Here is a 17663-nt window from a genome sequence, read left to right as displayed (position 1 = left end):
TTGGAGTGCTGCTGGCTGTTTTTCCATTTCTGGATAGATAGATAGCTACAGTGGTATGCGAAAATTTGGGCAACCCTGTCAATCGTCATGATTTTCCTGTATAAATCGTTGGTTGTTACGATAAAAAATGTCAGTTAAATATATCATATAGGAGACACACAGTGATATTTGAGAAGTGAAATGAAGTTTATTGGATTTACAGAAAGTGTGCTATAATTGTTTTTAAAAAATTAGGCAGGTGCATAAATTTGGGCACTGTTGTCATTTTATTGATTCCAAAACCTTTAGAACTAATTATTGGAACTCAAATTGGCTTGGTAAGCTCAGTGACCCCTGACCTACATACACAGGTGAATCCAATTATGAGAAAGAGTATTTAAGGGGGTCAATTGTAAGTTTCCCTCCTCTTTAAATCTGAAGAGTAGCAACATGGGGGTCTCAAAACAACTCTCAAATGACCTGAAGACAAAGATTGTTCACCATCATGGTTTAGGGGAAGGATACAGAAAGCTGTCTCTGAGATTTCAGCTGTCTGTTTCCACAGTTAGGAACATATTGAGGAAATGGAAGACCACAGGCTCAGTTCAAGTTAAGGCTCGAAGTGGCAGACCAAGAAAAATCTCGGATAGACAGAAGCAACGAATGGTAAGAACAGTCAGAGTCAACCCACAGAGGATGAGCAGTAATAGCACTTGTAACCTGTGGACAGGTGCGGCACTGTTTTTAGAACAAAGCAGCCATCTTTTTTCTAGTCCAAGTGAATCCCTTTAAGAACACCTCATAATCATGATCAAGAAATACAGTGAGGAACGGAAGTATTTGAACACCCTGGGATTTTGCAAGTTCTGCCACTTAGAAATCATGGAGGGGTCGGAAATTCACATTGTAGGTGCATTCCCACTCTGAGAGACAGAAAAAAAAGTCCACCTCTATTTCACACTAATCTAACTTAGTAGCACCTGTCTGAGCTCTTTAAAGACACCTGTCCACCCCACAGTCAGTCAGACGCCAACTAGTACCATGGGCAAGACCAAAGAGCTGTCAAAAGACACCAAAGGCAAAATTGTGAACCTCCAAAAGGCTAGAAAGGGCTACGGGGCAATTGCCAAGCAGCTGGTGAAAATAGATCAACTGTTGGAGCAATTGTTAGAAAATGGAAGAGGCTAAAGACGACTGTCAGTCTCCCTCTGACTAGGGCTCCATGCAAGATCTTACCTCGTGGGGTATCCGTAATGATAAGAAAGGTGAGGAATCAGCCCAGAACTACAAGGGAGAAGCTGGTCACTGACATGAAGAGAGCTGGGACCACAGTTTCAAAGGTCACTGTCGGTAGAACACTACGCCGACATGGTTTCAAAACATGCATTGCACGGAAGGATCCCCTGCTCAAGTCATCACATGTCCAGGTCCGTCAGAAATTTACCAATTACCATCTGGATGATCCAGTGAAGGCATGGGAGAAAGTCATGTGGTCAGATGAGACCAAAGTAGAACTTTTTTTGGTCTAAACTTCACTCGTCGTGTTTGGAGGAAAAAGAAGGATGAGTTGCATCCCAAGAACACCATCCCTACTGTGAAGCATGGGGATGGTAACATCATGCTTTGGGCGTGATTTTCTGCGATGGGGACCGGACAACTGCACTGTATTAAGGAGAGGATGAATTGTGCCATTTAATGTGAGATTTTAAACAACAACCTCCTTTCCTCGGTCAGAGCATTGAAGATGGGTCGTGGCTGGGTCTTCCAACATGACAATGACCCGAAGTACACTGCCAGGATAACCAAGGAGTGGCTCCGTAAGAAGCATATCAAGGTTCTGGAGTGGCCTAGCCCGTCTCCAGACCTAAATCGAATAAAACATCTTTGGAGGAAGCTGAAACTCTGTGTTGCTCAGCGACAGCCCTGTGTTTTTTCTTACAAAGTCTCATATTCCACTAACTTGTGACAAAAAATACAATTTCACATGAACTCACCATACCCCTCATGGAATCCAAATGCGTAATTTTTTTTAGACATTTATATTCCAGACTTCTTCTCACGCTTTAGGGCCCCTAAAATTCCAGGGCAGTACAAACACCCCACAAATGACCCCATTTTGGAAAGTAGACACCCCAAGGTATTCGCTGAGGGGCATAATGAGTCCATGAAAGATTTAACTTCTTGTCACAAGTTAGCGGAAAGGGAGACTTTGTGAGAAAAAACAAACAAAAAAAAATTTCCGCTAACTTGTGTAAAAAAAAAACAACTTCTATGAACTCGCCATGCTCCTCACGGAATACATTGGGGTGTCTTCTTTCCAAAATGGGGTCACATATGGGGTATTTATACTGCCCTGGGAATTTAGGGGCCCTAAAGCGTGAGAAGAGGTCTGGAATCCAACTGTCTAAAAATGCCCTCCTAAAAGGAATTTGGGCCCCTTTGCGCACCTAGGCTGCAAATAAGTGTCACACATGTGGTATCGCCGTACTAAGGAGAAGTTGGGCAATGTGTTTTGGGGTGTATTTTTACATATACCCATGCTGGGTGAGAGAAATATCTCTCTAAAATGACAACTTTGTATTAAAAAAAATGGGAAAAGTTGACTTTTAGAGAGATATTTCTCTCACCCAGCATGGGTATATGTAAAAATACATGCCAAAACACATTGCCCTACTTCTCCTGAGTACAGCAATACCACATGTGTGACACTTTTTTGCAGCCAAGGTGCCCAAAGGGGCTCAAATTCCAGTGAGTACCTTTAGGATTTCACAGAGCTTTTTTTTTACGCATTTGGATTCCAAACTGCTTCTTACGCTTTAGGGCCCCTAAAGTGCCAGGGCAGCATAAAAACCCCACAAGTGACCCCATTTTGGAAAGAAGAAACCACATGGTATTTCGTTATGGGAATAGTGAGTTCATGGAAGATTTTATTATTTGTCACAAGTTAGTGGAATATGAGACTTTGTAAGAAAAATAAAATAAAATAAATCATAATTTTCCGCTAACTTGGGACAAAAAATAAAAACTTCTATGAACTCACTATGCCCATCAGCAAATACCTTAGGGTGTCTACTTTCCGAAATGGGGTCATTTGTGGGGTGTTTCTACTGTCTGGGCATTGTAGAACCTCAGGAAACATGACAGGTGCTCATAAAGTCAGAGCTGCTTCAAAATGCGGAAATTCACATTTTAGTACCATAGTTTGTAAACGCTATAACTTTTGCACAAACCAATAAATATACAGTACAAAACAAAAGTTTGGACACACCTTCTCATTCAAAGAGTTTTCTTTATTTTTATGACTATGAAAATTGTAGATTCACACTGAAGGCATCAAAACTATGAATTAACATATGTGGAATAATATACATAACAAAAAAGTGTGAAACAACTGAAAATATGTAATATTCTAGGTTCTTCAAAGTAGCCACCTTTTGCTTTGATTACTGCTTTGCACACTCTTGGCATTCTCTTGATGAGCCTCAAGAGGTAGTCACCTGAAATGGTCTTCCAACAGTCTTGAAGGAGTTCCCAGAGATGCTTAGCACTTGTTGGCCCTTTTGCCTTCACTCTGCGGTCCAGCTCACCCCAAACCATCTTGATTGGGTTCAGGTGCGGTGACTATGGAGGCCAGGTCATCTGGTGCAGCACCCTATCACTCTCCTTCATGGTCAAATAGCCCTTACACAGCCTGGAGGTGTGTTTGAGGTCATTGTCCTGTTGAAAAATAAATGATGGTTCAACTAAACGCAAACCGGATGGAAAAGCATGCCGCTGCAAGATGCTGTGGTAGCCATGCTGGTTCAGTATGCCTTCAATTTTGAATAAATCCCCAACAGTGTCACCAGAAAAGCACCCCCACACCATCACACCTCCTCCTCCATGCTTCACGGTGGGAACCAGGCATGTAGAGTCCATCCGTTCACCTTTTCTGTGTCGCACATAGACACGGTGGTTGGAACCAAAGATCTCAAATTTGGACTCATCAGACCAAAGCACAGATTTCCACTGGTCTAATGTCCATTTCTTGTGTTCTTTAGCCCAAACAAGTCTCTTCTGCTTGTTTCCTGTCCTTAGCAGTGATTTTCTAGCAGATATTCTACCATGAAGGCCTGATTCATACAGTCTCCTCTTAACAGTTGTTCTAGAGATGTGTCTACTGCTAGAACTCTGTGTGGCATTGACCTGGTCTCTAATCTGAGCTGCTGTTAACCTGCGATTTCTGAGGCTGGTGACTCGGATGAACTTATCCTCCGCAGCAGAGGTGACTCTTGGTCTTCCTTTCCTGGGGCGGTCCGCATGTGAGCCAGTTTCTTTGTAGCGCTTGATGGTTTTTGTGACTGCACTTGGGGACACTTTCCAAGTTTTCCCAATTTTTCAGACTGACTGACCTTTATTTCTTAAAGTAGTGATGGCCACTCGTTTTTCTTTACTTAGCTGCTTTTTTCTTGCCATAATATAAATTCTAACAGTCTATTCAGTAGGACTATCAGCTGTGTATCCACCTGACTTCTCCACAAAGCAACTGATGGTCCCAACCCTATTTATGAGGCAAGAAATCCCACTTATTAAACCTGACAGGGCACACCTGTGAAGTGAAAACCATTTCAGGTGACTACCTCTTGAAGCTTATCAAGAGAATGCCAAGAGTGTGCAAAGCAGCAATCAAAGCAAAAGGTGGCTAATTTGAAGAACCTAGAATATGACATATTTTCAGTTGTTTCACACTTTTTTGTTATGTATATAATTCCACATGTGTTAATTCATAGTTTTGATGCCTTCAGTGTGAATCTACAATTTTCATAGTCATGAAAATAAAGAAAACTCTTTGAATGAGGTGTGTCCAAACTTTTGGTCTGTACTGTACACTTATTGCATTTTTTTTATCAAAGACATGTAGAACAATACATTTAGAGAAAAATTTATATAGAAATGTAGTTTTATTTGAAAAAAATGAAAATGAAATATTTAATTTTTTTTTGCAAAAATTTCGGTAAATTTCGATTTATAACAAAAAAAAGTAAAAATTTCAGCAGCAATAAAATACCACCAAATGAAATCTCTATTAGTGAGAAGAAAAGGAGGTAAAATTAATTTGGGTGGTAAGTTGTATGACCGAGCAATAAACCGTGAAAGTATTGTAGTGCAAAATTGTAAAAAGTGGTCTGGTCATTAAGGGGGTTTAAGCTAGGGGAGTTGAAGTGGTTAAAGGGGCGGTCACTGTTAACGGGGCGGCCACTGTGAAACTCACTGTTAAAGGGGCGGCCACTGTAAAAGTCACTGTTAAAGGGGCGGTGTCATGGAACCATGAACCAGACGTACAACAAGAGATAAGTGGAAATAAGAAGGCTTTATTGAAAATCAAGCTGTAAGCAAAAGTCCAAACGGATGGCAAAACCGAAGCAGGGTCTTGCGTAGCCAGAGGTCAGGAACCAGAAGGGTAGTCAGACGAAGCCTGGATCAGGAACCAGCAGGGTAGTCAGACGAAGCCAGGATCAGGAACCAGCGGGGTAGTCAGACGAGGCCAGGATCAGGAACCAGAAGCAGCAGCAGTCTTAGAAGCATGTGAACACAGGAGGACCAAGAAAGGAACTGAAGCCACAGACCTCCTATATATATGAGCTAGGCATCCAGCTCCTCCCAGTGGGAAGGAGAAGCCGCAGGGTGGGAGGCTACAAGAAACCCAGAAACCAAGATGGCCGCCAGCACATGTCAAACGAAGGAGAACAGCAAGAAGGTAAGACCATGACAGTACCTCCCCCTCAAGGGCCCCTCCTCCGCGGAGTAAGGAACGGTTTCTGAGGGAAGCGTGCGTGGAAGGCTCGGAGCAAAGCAGGAGCATGGACATCTGCGGAGGGAACCCAGGAACGCTCCTCTGGACCATAACCACGCCAATGGACCAAAAACTGCAACCGACCGCGGACCAGGCGTGAGTCCAGGATATTGCTCACCTCATATTCCTCACGATTGCCCACTTGGACCGGACGGGGCCGAGGAACCGAGGAAGTGAAACGATTACACACCAATGGCTTCAACAGGGAGACATGAAACACGTTGGAGATCCGCATGCCAGGAGGAAGCGCAAGGGCATAGGCTACCGGGTTTACCCTGCGAAGCACTCGGAAGGGACCAACAAAGCGAGGCGCCAGCTTGGGAGTGGGCACTCGAAGGTTGAGGTTGCGGGTGGACAACCATACACGGTCTCCGACCTGGTAGGAAGGAGCGGGCGCTCGTCTGCGATCAGCCTGGAGTCTCTGGCGCTGCGCAGAGACCTCAAGGGACCTCTGGATCTGTACCCAAGAAGCACGTAGGACGGAAAGGTGATCCTCCACAGCCGGAATATCCTGGGGAGAGAATACCTCCGGTAACACGGCAGGTTGGAACCCATAATTGGCCATGAAGGGAGACGTCCCAGAGGAAGAGTTCACCGCCGTGTTCCTGGCAAACTCAGCCCAAGGCAGGAGGTCAACCCAATTGTCTTGGTGATCGGAGACATAGCAACGAAGGAATTGCTCCAAGGCCTGATTGGATCGTTCTGCGGCCCCATTGGACTGAGGGTGGTAGGCCGAGGAGAAAGAGAGATGAATCCCCAACTGGGAGCAAAAGGCGCGCCAGAACCTGGACACAAACTGACTCCCCCGATCCGACACAATCTCCTTGGGCAAACCGTGCAACCGGAAGACCTCCCTGGCGAAAATCGTGGCCAACTCTTGTGCAGAGGGTAACTTCTTGAGAGGAACACAGTGGCACATTTTGGAAAACCGATCCACAATCATGAGAATGACCGTATGGCCTCGGGATGCAGGGAGGTCCACAATGAAATCCATCCCCAGGTGTGACCATGGGCGCTCCCCGGTGGCTATGGGTTGCAAAAGGACCCAACGGAAGGTGCCGAGGGGACTTACTCTGGGCACAAACGGAGCATGCCGCTACATATGCGGCGATGTCGGAACGTAGAGAAGGCCACCAGAACAGACGTGAAACAGCCCAGGACAGCTGATTCTTTCCAGGATGCCCCGCGGCCTTGGAGTTATGGTAGGTTCGCAACAACCGAGTGCGCAACTCCTCAGGCACAAAACATCTGCCGTTGGGTCTCCCAGAGGGAGCACCAGATTGAGCCGCCAAAATCTGCTCACCCAGGGGAGAGGTCAGGCTGGTGCGAATGGCGGCCAGGATCTGATTCGGAGGTATGACCGAAGTCGGAATCGACTCCTCCCCGGACAGCTCGGAGTACTGCCGTGATAAGGCATCCGCTCTGATGTTCTTGGAACCGGGTAGGTAGGAGACCACGTAATTAAAACGTGACAAGAACAGAGCCCATCTGGCCTGACGTGGTGTCAATCTCTTGGCCTCAGAAAGGTAGGTCAGATTCTTGTGGTCCGTCAGGATGAGAACCGGAACCACCGAACCCTCGAGCAAGTGCTTCCATTCTTTAAGGGCCTGCACGATGGCCAATAACTCCCTGTCACCAATCTGATAGTTGCACTCCGCGGAAGACAGTTTCCGGGAGTAAAACCCACAAGGAAGCAGAGGACCCTCTGGTGTTCTACGCTGAGACAGAAGGGCGCCTACTCCCGTCTCAGACACGTCCACCTCGAGGACAAAGGGCAACCCAGGGTTGGGATGCGACAGAATCGGAGCCGACACAAAGGCGGACTTTGGAGCCTCAAAAGCTCGGATGGCCTCGAGCGGCCAGACCTGGAAATTACTGCCCTTCCTGGTCAGATCCGTGAGAGGCTTGGCTAGCATAGAAAAGTCCCTGATGAACTTCCGATAATAATTGGCGAAGCCCAAAAAGCGCTGCAGGGCACGGAGACCACTGGGCTGGGGCCACTGTAAGACAGCCGAAACCTTCTCAGGATCCATGGAGAACCCCTCAGCGGAAATGATGTAACCTAAGAAGGTTACCTGGGATCGGTGAAATTCGCATTTCTCAAGCTTACCGAACAGCCTGTTCTCTCGTAACCGTTGCAACACTCGTCTGACATCCATAATGTGGGCCTCCATGGATTCAGAATATACCAAGATGTCATCCAAATAGACCACCACACACTGCTGCAACAGGTCACGGAAAACATCGTTGATGAATTCCTGGAAGACTGCGGGCGCATTGCACAACCCAAAGGGCATAACCAAGGATTCATAATGACCGGTCCTGGTGTTAAACGCGGTCTTCCACTCATCGCCCGCCTTGATCCTTACCAGGTTATATGCCGCCCTCAGGTCGAGTTTGGTAAAGACCGTGGCCCCTTTGAGGCGATCGAACAGCTCGGAAATCAAGGGTATCGGGTAAGCGTTCTTGATCGTGATGCGATTGAGACCCCTGTAATCGATGCAAGGCCTCAACTCACCGCCCTTCTTTTTCACAAAGAAAAATCCAGCCCCTGCCGGGGACGAGGATTTGCGAATGTGTCCGCGTGAAAGCGCCTCCCTCACGTACTCCTCCATGGCCTCATTCTCCGCTACCGACAGTGGATAGACTTTGCCACGAGGAGGAACGGCACCAGATTGTAACTCTATGGCACAATCGTATGGGCGGTGCGGAGGTAGGGCAACCGCGCGCACCTTATCGAATACATCCCGGTACTCTTCGTATTCAGGAGGCAACAGAGAGTCCGAGGAAGTACACAGCAACTTGACAGGCCCATGGATGCAACTAGCCCCACACTGCGGTGACCACGAGAGGATCTTGGCCGATCTCCAATCGAAAGTCGGATTATGCTTCTGGAGCCAGGGGTACCCCAAGACCACCGAGTAGTGTGGAGACGAAATCACCTGGAGACAGACCGACTCTCTGTGAACGGCACCAATGGCTATCCCCACTGGAAGGGTCTCATGAGTCACGTGTGGCGGCAGAAGGGGTCTGCCGTCTATCGCCTCAAGAGCCAGTGGGGAACCTCGAGGCTGCAGAGGAATGGAATTGGCGGCAGCGAACACACTATCAATGAACAAACCACCAGCACCAGAGTCCACCAACGCCTGGGTCGTCACCGAGCCCCCGACCCAGGAGAGGACAACAGTGATCAGTGGTTTGTCAACACGGGAAACCGGGGACGGGGAGACTCCACCCAAGATCTGCCCCCGACAGGATCTCAGGTGCGAGCGTTTCCCGGACGGTTCGGACATGCCAACCGAAAATGCCCACCGAGACCACAGTACATGCATCGGCCCTCGCGTCTCCGGAGTACCCTCTCCCCCTCGGACAGGCGAGCAAACCCCAGCTGCATGGGTTCACCCCCAGACAAGTCATCCCCAGGAGGCGTGGGAGGAGAGGGAGGCACGGGTGGGACAGCAAACGTAGGCGCCAATCTGTTAGAAGGCCTCTGCAGGCTCTCCTTAAAGGAAGGTCTCTCCCTGAGTCTGGTGTCAATCAAAATCAGGAAAGAAATAAGAGACTCGAGCTCCACTGGTAGGTCCTTAGCTGCAACCTCATCCTTCAAGGCATCCGAGAGACCATGAGAGAAAGCAGCGACCAGAGCCTCATTATTCCAGCCCACCTCTGCTGCCAGGGTACGAAACTCAATGGCGTATTCAGCTACGGATCGTGAACCCTGTCTGATGGACATAAGGAGCTTCGCAGCAGAGGCAGCACGGGCCGGCAGATCGAATACCTTCCGAAGAGAAGCAACAAAACCGGAAAACTCGGCAACCACCGGATTGTTGTTCTCCCATAAAGGGCTGGCCCAGGCCAAGGCCTTTTCCGAGAGCAGCGAGATCAAGAAGCCCACCTTTGATTTCTCAGTAGGAAAGGCATGTGGCAGCAACTCAAAATAAATGCCCACCTGGTTAAGGAAACCTCGGCACTGAGTTGGCTTTCCCCCAAAGCGCTGTGGAAGGGGGGCAGAACCGGTCATACCCCGAGACACCGCAGGCGCAGCAACAGGTGTCGGGGTAGACTCTGGCGCAACAACCGGAGCGGCAGTAGGAGCGGGCCCAGGAGCGACAACCGACCCATCGGCAACGGAAGCGAAATGAGCCGTGCGTTCAAGCAGGGTTTGCAACGCCACAGCGAACCGACCCAACAGGTGATCCTGCTGATCAAGTCTGGCAATCAGCGTAGGTAGCGAGGATGGCCCTGTACCGTCAGAATTCATGGCTTGGTCCTAATGTCATGGAACCATGAACCAGACGTACAACAAGAGTTAAGTGGAAATAAGAAGGCTTTATTGAAAATCAAGCTGTAAGCAAAAGTCCAAAAGGATGGCAAAACCGAAGCAGGGTCTTGCGTAGCCAGAGGTCAGGAACCAGAAGGGTAGTCAGACGAAGCCTGGATCAGGAACCAGCAGGGTAGTCAGACGAAGCCAGGATCAGGAACCAGCGGGGTAGTCAGACGAGGCCAGGATCAGGAACCAGAAGCAGCAGCAGTCTTAGAAGCATGTGAACACAGGAGGACCAAGCAAGGAACTGAAGCCACAGACCTCCTATATATATAAGCTAGGCATCCAGCTCCTCCCAGTGGGAAGGAGAAGCCGCAGGGTGGGAGGCTACAAGAAACCCAGAAACCAAGATGGCCGCCAGCACATGTCAAACGAAGGAGAACAGCAAGAAGGTAAGACCATGACAGGCGGCAAGCCTGCAATTCTTTCTTTTCAAAGCCTAACTGCCATAAACACAGTTTTACTCCAGGTTTCCATAACAACCCAGCCATATTTCTTTACTGCTTAAAGGGGCGGTCACTGTGAAAGTCACAGTTAAAGGGGCGGTCACTGTGAAAGTCACTGTTAAATGGGCGGTCAATATGAAAGTCACTGTTAAAGGGGCAGTCACTGTGAAAGTCACTGTTAAAGGTGCAGGCACTGTGAAAGTCACTATTAAAGGGGCGGTCACTTTAAAGGTCACTGTTAAAGGGGTGGCCACTATAAAGGTCCATGTTAAAGGGGTGGTCAATGCCAAAGGGGTGGTCACTGTTAAAGGGGCGCGCACTGTGGAGGTCACTGTTAAGAGGCAGGCACTGTGAAGGTCATTGTTAAAAGGGCAGGCACTGTGGAGGTCATTGTTAAAGGGGTGGGCACTGTGAAGATCATTGTTAAAGGGGCGGCGACTGTGGAGGTAAATGTTAAAGGGGCGGGCACTGTGGAGATCATTGTTAAAGGGGCAGGTACTGTAGAGGTCACTGTTATGGGTGAAACTGTTGATATCTTTTTATGACACACGAAAACATAAAATGAAATATACCCGTGCGAAGCCGGGTCCTTCTGCTGGTATATATATATATTTACGAGTATCTGTATTAGTATCTCAGTATTATTGTCCTCAATATCTAGATATGAGTAGTTATGCTCTCTCTCTCTCTCTCTCTATATATATATATACATATATATATATATATATATATATATATCGTGGATATAACACACCCATGTTAAAATGTCAGGTTTCTGTGCTGTAAAAACAATGAAACAAAGATAAATCATTTCAGAACCTTTTCCACCTTTAATGTGACCTAAAAACTGTACCACTCAATTGAAAAACAAACTGAAATATTTTAGGTGGAGGGAAGAAAACAGTCAGGAGAAGGGTACAAAAGAATTTCCAAGGCATTAGACATACCATGGAACTCAGTGAAGACAGTCATCATCAACTGGAGAAAATATGGCACAACAGTGACATTACCAAGAACTGGACGTCCCTCCAAAATTGATGAAAAGACGAGAGAAAAATGGTCTGGGAGGCTACTAAGAGGCCTACAGCAACATTTAAGAAGCTGCAGGAATATCTGGCAAGTACTGGCTGTGTGGTACATGTGACAACAATCTCCCGTATTCTTCATATGTCTGGGCTATGGGGTAGAGTGGCAAGATGAAAGCCTTTTCTTATGAAGAAAAACATCCAAGCCAGGCTACATTTTGCAAAAACACATTTTAGGTCTCCCAAAAGCATGTGGGAAAAGGTGTTATGGTCTGAACCAAGGTTGAACTGTTTGGCCATAATTCCAAAAGATATGTTTTGCGCAAAAACAACAGTGCCCATCACCAAAAGAACAGGATACCCACAGTGAAGCATGGTGGTGGCAGCATCATGCCAAGGGGCTGTTTTTCTTTAGCTGAAACTGGAGCCTTAGTTAAGCTAGAGGGAATTGTGAACAGTTCCAAATTTACCAGTCAATATTGGCACAAATCCTTCAGGCTTCTGCTATAAAGCTGAACATGAAGAGAAACTTCATCTTTCAGCATGACAATGACCCAAAGCATACATCCAAATCAACAAAGGAATGGCTTCACCAGAAGAAGATTAAAGTTTTGGAATGGTCCAGCCAGAGCCCAGACCTGAATCCGATTGAAAATCTGTGGGGTGATCTGAAGAGGGCTGTGCACAGGAGATGTCCTCGCAATCTGACAGATTTGGAGTCCTGTGCACAAGAAAAAATAAATTGCGGCACTCACCTTCGGATGTAAAAAACATTATTATTAAAAGCCGGGTCAGCGGGACTGACAACATAGAATGCAAATGTAAAAAATCAGCAACAGCCGTTTCGCGCTTGTATGCGATTCCTCTGGCCTCAGTCTGTATGTGAGAGCAGTAAAATGCACCACATATATCCACAGACCCTTCACACAAAAGAACACCAACCTGATATCCAAAACCAACACAAAAAGACAATCTACAAATACACTCCCATGTCCAATTTTTCATTATGTCCCAGGGGTCCCGTCGCTCCGGAATGGAGTATCCACCTTCCTTCTCTCCTCAGTAGTTCCCGCTCTCTGTCGCCCCCTTGTGGTGGAGGTGGCACTACCTCCACTCCTGCAAATCTCAGAACTCTACGATCTCCACCGTGGGCCTCATTCACATGTTGTATAAGACGGGGGACCCCTCTGCCAGTATTTAAGGTATTTAGATGTTCACAGAACCTTTCAAACATACTGCGGATGGTTTTTCCAATATAGAATCTCCCGCATATACAAGATATTACATACACCACAAACTTCGTTCAGTTAACGTGGTTTTGCTCTCAAAAGAGTATTACGTTACAGAGGCGAGGAGTCAACTTGAAGACAGGAGCGTCTACGTAAAATTTCAGGTCAGGTCAGGTCCGACCATTACGATCCAGAACATACTACGCAGTTTTTTGCACAGACAGGTTGTGGGAGGTATATTATCTAGGAAAAAAGCTGAATTTCTCCTCCCGCTGTTCTCCAGAAAGCCAGCGTGGTATTTGTATAGGTGGAACAGTAAGAACTCCGTCTGTAAGTGTTACTTACCTGCGCACTACTGTATGGAGTACAATGGATACCCAGGGGTGCATCTAGCTTTTCTGCTGCCTGAGGCTAAAACTGAAACGGCGCCCCCCCCATGCCAATTTCTTAACCTAACCCCACTTTGCTGCAATAAAAGTGCTCATTGCCCATGGTCCTTCTGCTGTCCTCTTGCCCCTACCTGGTGCTGCCTGATGCAATTGCCTCACCTGTCCTCATCGGTGGTGCACCCCTGTGTATACCTACTGTAGAAGATTTATAATGCCAGTGCAATAGATGTCAGATATAGTGATGGATGAACATCTGCCGAGACGGTTCGCAAACGTACAAACACAATCAAATGTTCGCGAACCGTAAGTTTGCGGCGGGTCCCATTCATTTAAATGGCAGATGAACCTGAAAAACCTTCAGCTCATATTTGCAGCCAAGAAATAATTACTAGAAGTGCACAAATAGTCCCACAACATGGACAGTGACATACCAGATGTATTATTCGGATTTGCGATCTCCATTCATAATTTTTTTCAATGCAAAATATCGGCAATATAATTTTTGCGTACGCACATGCGCAAATGCACTATACAGTACCCAAATGCACTATAAAGAAAGTATATAGGTATAAAACACCCCGCTTCAATCAGTTTTTTGGGGGGAGGACTGGTATATCACACCAGTAGAAATGATTTGTTCCAATAACGCTTGTCCCTCTATATACCTGCAGTATCGCAGCAGAACCGCACACTACTGCCGCACAATACAAATGCACTATAATATACTTTCTAACATAGAAGGTATATTATAACATTGTACAAGGAAGGCAATCCATTAGAATATACATAAAGATAAAACACAACCTTTAATAATGTTACTATGAGGGTCCATTCACACGTCCGTAAGTGTTTTGCGGATCCGCAAAATACAGACACCGGCAATGTGCATTCCAAAATTTGTGGACCGCACATCGCCGGCACTATAATAGAAAATGCCTAATCTTGTCTGCAATTGCGGACAAGAATAGGACATGTTCTATTTTTTTGTCTAAACGGTAGCACGGATCTGCAAATGCGGATGCCGACAGCACATTCCGGCCCCATTGAAAATGAATGGGTCTGCACCCGTTCCGCAAAATTGCGGAACGGATGCGGACCCATTTTGTGGACGTGTAAATGGAAAAGATATCCCTAAAAATGAAAATAAATTAAATTATGAAAGTTAAGCAAAAAGCATAGATGTGGTAGGCAATAACAAGTGCTCGGCGGCACCAAATCAGGTGCTCGGCGGCACCAAATCAGAAGCCATATGTCCTACCACAATCCGGGGGATTCCAGTACACATCGATGAATCCAGGAGGGAAAGCAAAAAGCATCTATCCCTGGGCTAGATGATGATGTGGTATTAAAGGACAGAGTGGGCAAAGAACTGTCCCTGATATTGCACTACAGGGGGGTGCTATTCTGGCCCTGATAGCCTAACCACAGACCACCCGCCCTGATAAGAGCGACCCAGTCCAGAACCTTACCCTATATAAAAAAGGCTCCATAGAGAGAGCTGAAACGTTGCTGTCTTCACATGGGGAAATAAACACCCTGTTTTTCACAGATTTTTGTGTGCTGCCTTGGATTTTTTCTATACATATTTGAATTGGATCCAGTCCCTGGTCTGCTCTAAGGATCTGCACCTTCCTAGTGTGTGCTGCTCATCTACTTTTTGTTTTCTATTAGATAGATAGATAGATAGATAGATAGATAGATAGATAGTATCAATATAGATAGATAGATAGATAGATAGATAGATAGGTGATAGATATAGTGCCTTGCAAGAGTATTCACCCCCTTGACTTTTTTCGTATTTTGTTACATTACAGCTTTAAGTTCAATGTTTTGTTAATCTGAATATTATGTGATGGATCAGAACACAATAGTCTAAGTTGGTGAAGTGAAATGAGAAAAATATATAAATAAAAGTATTGTTTAGAAATAGAAAACAGAAAATTGGCATGTGCATATGTATTCACCACTTTTGTTAGGAAGCCCCCAAAAAGATCAGTGTCACATGATCTGTCATTACATATACACACCTTTTTGGAAAGGCCCCAAAGGCTGCAACACCTAAGAGGCATCACTAACCAAACACTGCCATGAAGACCAAGGAACTCTCCAAACAAGTAAGGGACAATGTTGTTGAGAAGTATAAGTCAGGGTTAGGTTATTAAAAAAAATATCGAAATCTTTGATGATCCCCAGGAGGACTGTCAAATCTATCATAACCAAATGGAAAGAACATGGCACAACTGCAAACCTGCCAAGAGACAGCCGCCCACCAAAACTCACAGACCGGGCAAGGAGGGCATTATTTAGAGAGGCAGCACAGAGACCTAAGGTAACCCTGGAGGAGCTGCAGAGTTCCACTGCAGAGACTGGAGTATCTGTACATAAGACGACAATAAGCCGTATGCTCCATAGAGTTGGGCTTTATGGCAGAGTGGCCAGAAGAAAGCCATTACTTTCAGCTAAAAACAATAAAGCATGTTGTGAGTTTGCGAAAAGGCATGATTTGTGCATAATTTGAGGCTGGGACGGAGGTTCACCTTCCAGCAGGACAATGGCCCCAAACACTCTGCTAAAGCAACTCTTGACTGGTTTAAGGGAAACATGTAAATGTGTTGGAATGGCCTAGTCAAAGCTCAGACCAATAGAACATCTGTGGTCAGACTTAAAGATTGCTGTTCACAAGCACAAACCATCCAACTTGAAGGAGCTGGAGCAGTATTGCAAGGAGGAATGGGCAAAAACCCCAGTGGTAAGATGTGGCAAGCTCATAGAGACTTATCCAAAGCGACTTGGAGCTGTGATTGCCGCAAAAGGTGGCTCTACAAAGTATTGACTTTAGGGGGTGAATAGTTATGCACATTGACCTTTTCTGTTATTTAGTCCTATTTCTTGTTTGCTTCACAATAAATATAAAAAAAAAAACATCTTCAAAGTTGTGGGCATGTTCTGTAAATCAAACAATCCATGTTAATTCCCGGTTGTGAGGCACCAAAATATGAAAAAAAGTCAAGGGGGGTGAATACTTTTGCAAGGCACTGTAGATAGTAGCAAGATAGATAGATAGATGATTGATTGATTGATAGATAGATAGATAGATAGATAGATAGATATGAGATAGTTAGATAGATAGATAGATAGATATGGGATAAATAGATATTAGAAAGATATATAGATAGACAGACAGACAGACACAGAACTGAGAGATGCCTGCGGCTCTGCTCCTCGCTGAGGACACAACAGGTCCTAGAAGATATATAGATATTAGATAGATAGATAAATAGATAGATAGATATGGGATAGATAGATATAGGATAGATAGATAGATAGATAGATAGATATGGGATGGATAGATATGGGATAGATAGATAGATAGATAGATAGATAGATAGATAGATAGATAGATAGATAGATATGGGATGGATAGATATGGGATAGATAGATAGATAGATATGGGATAGATAGATAGATAGATAGATAGATAGATAGATAGATAGATAGATAGATAATAGATAGATAGATAGATAGATAGATAGATATGCTATTAATATATATGAGATAGATAGATAGATATGGAATCAATAGATATTAGATAGATAGATAGATCGATAGATAGATATGGGATAAATAGATATTAGATAGATAGATAGACAGACAGACACAGAGCTGAGAGATGCCTGCAGCTCTGCTCCTCGCTGAGGACACAACAGGTCCTAGAAGATATATAGATACTAGATAGATAGATATGGGATAAATAGATATTAGATAGATAGATAGATAGATATGGGATAGATAGATAGATAGATAGATAGATAGACAGACAGACAGACAGAGCTGAGAGATGCCTGCAGCTCTGCTCCTCGCTGAGGACACAACTGGTCCTAGAAGACACAGTGTGAACTGGGGATGGTTGAGGACTGGTCATGCTGAGGCTGCCCTGGTGTGGTCCAGCTGAGTGACAGGAGGCGGACTCCCAGTTCCCTCTATTTCTAGAAGGAGGAGGCGTATCCAAGGAGGTTATTTCCAGCTCATTTCCAGCCCCGGCTGTCTGATCTGACGTCGGCGAGCTCCAGTTAGAGCTTTGCTTACTACAACAGGCAGCTTTTGTGTTTCAATGTCTAAGCCGGAGCATCTCTAGTTCCATTCAGTTGAGAGGAGGGGAAGAGAGAGAGAGAGACGCAGAAGGGGACAAGGTAAGATGCTGCAGTCATACACCTGACATCAACCCGTGTCCTTCCCCGCTGCTTGACACATGACATTAACCCACGGTGTGCCAGCCAAGCCCCAGAAGGTTATTGTGATGTCACATGGCAGCAGAAAGCTCCTCCACGATCCGTTATCCATCATTACGGACGTTTGCTTTTGTTTGCGTTGGTGTCTATTCTTGGTACGGCTTTAAGTGGTGATGGCATTCAGTAGGGGGTGGGGGCTGTTCGAAAAA

General features: G+C 45.7%; 1 protein-coding gene across 3 annotated transcripts in view; it reads left to right on the top strand.

The window, feature by feature from the left end:
• FGF13 (fibroblast growth factor 13) overlaps positions 1 to 17663 on the top strand; it is a 409233-nt gene that overhangs the window by 46724 nt on the left and 344846 nt on the right. For 2 of the 3 annotated variants that reach the window (XM_044268272.1, XM_044268269.1), the window contains exon 1: positions 17275 to 17415. The exons of the other annotated variant lie outside the window; for it this stretch is intronic. The gene's annotated coding sequence lies outside the window, so the exon portion shown is untranslated. Of the gene's footprint in view, positions 1 to 17274; positions 17416 to 17663 lie in introns of those variants that run through there. 3 annotated transcript variants of the gene reach the window in all.

This window comes from Bufo gargarizans, chromosome 9 (genome assembly GCF_014858855.1).
Source record: "Bufo gargarizans isolate SCDJY-AF-19 chromosome 9, ASM1485885v1, whole genome shotgun sequence".
In the NCBI taxonomy this organism is placed as follows: Eukaryota; Metazoa; Chordata; class Amphibia; order Anura; family Bufonidae; genus Bufo; species Bufo gargarizans.
The sequence above is the reverse complement of the archived record's forward strand: the minus strand, read 5'-3'. Positions and strand labels throughout refer to the sequence as shown.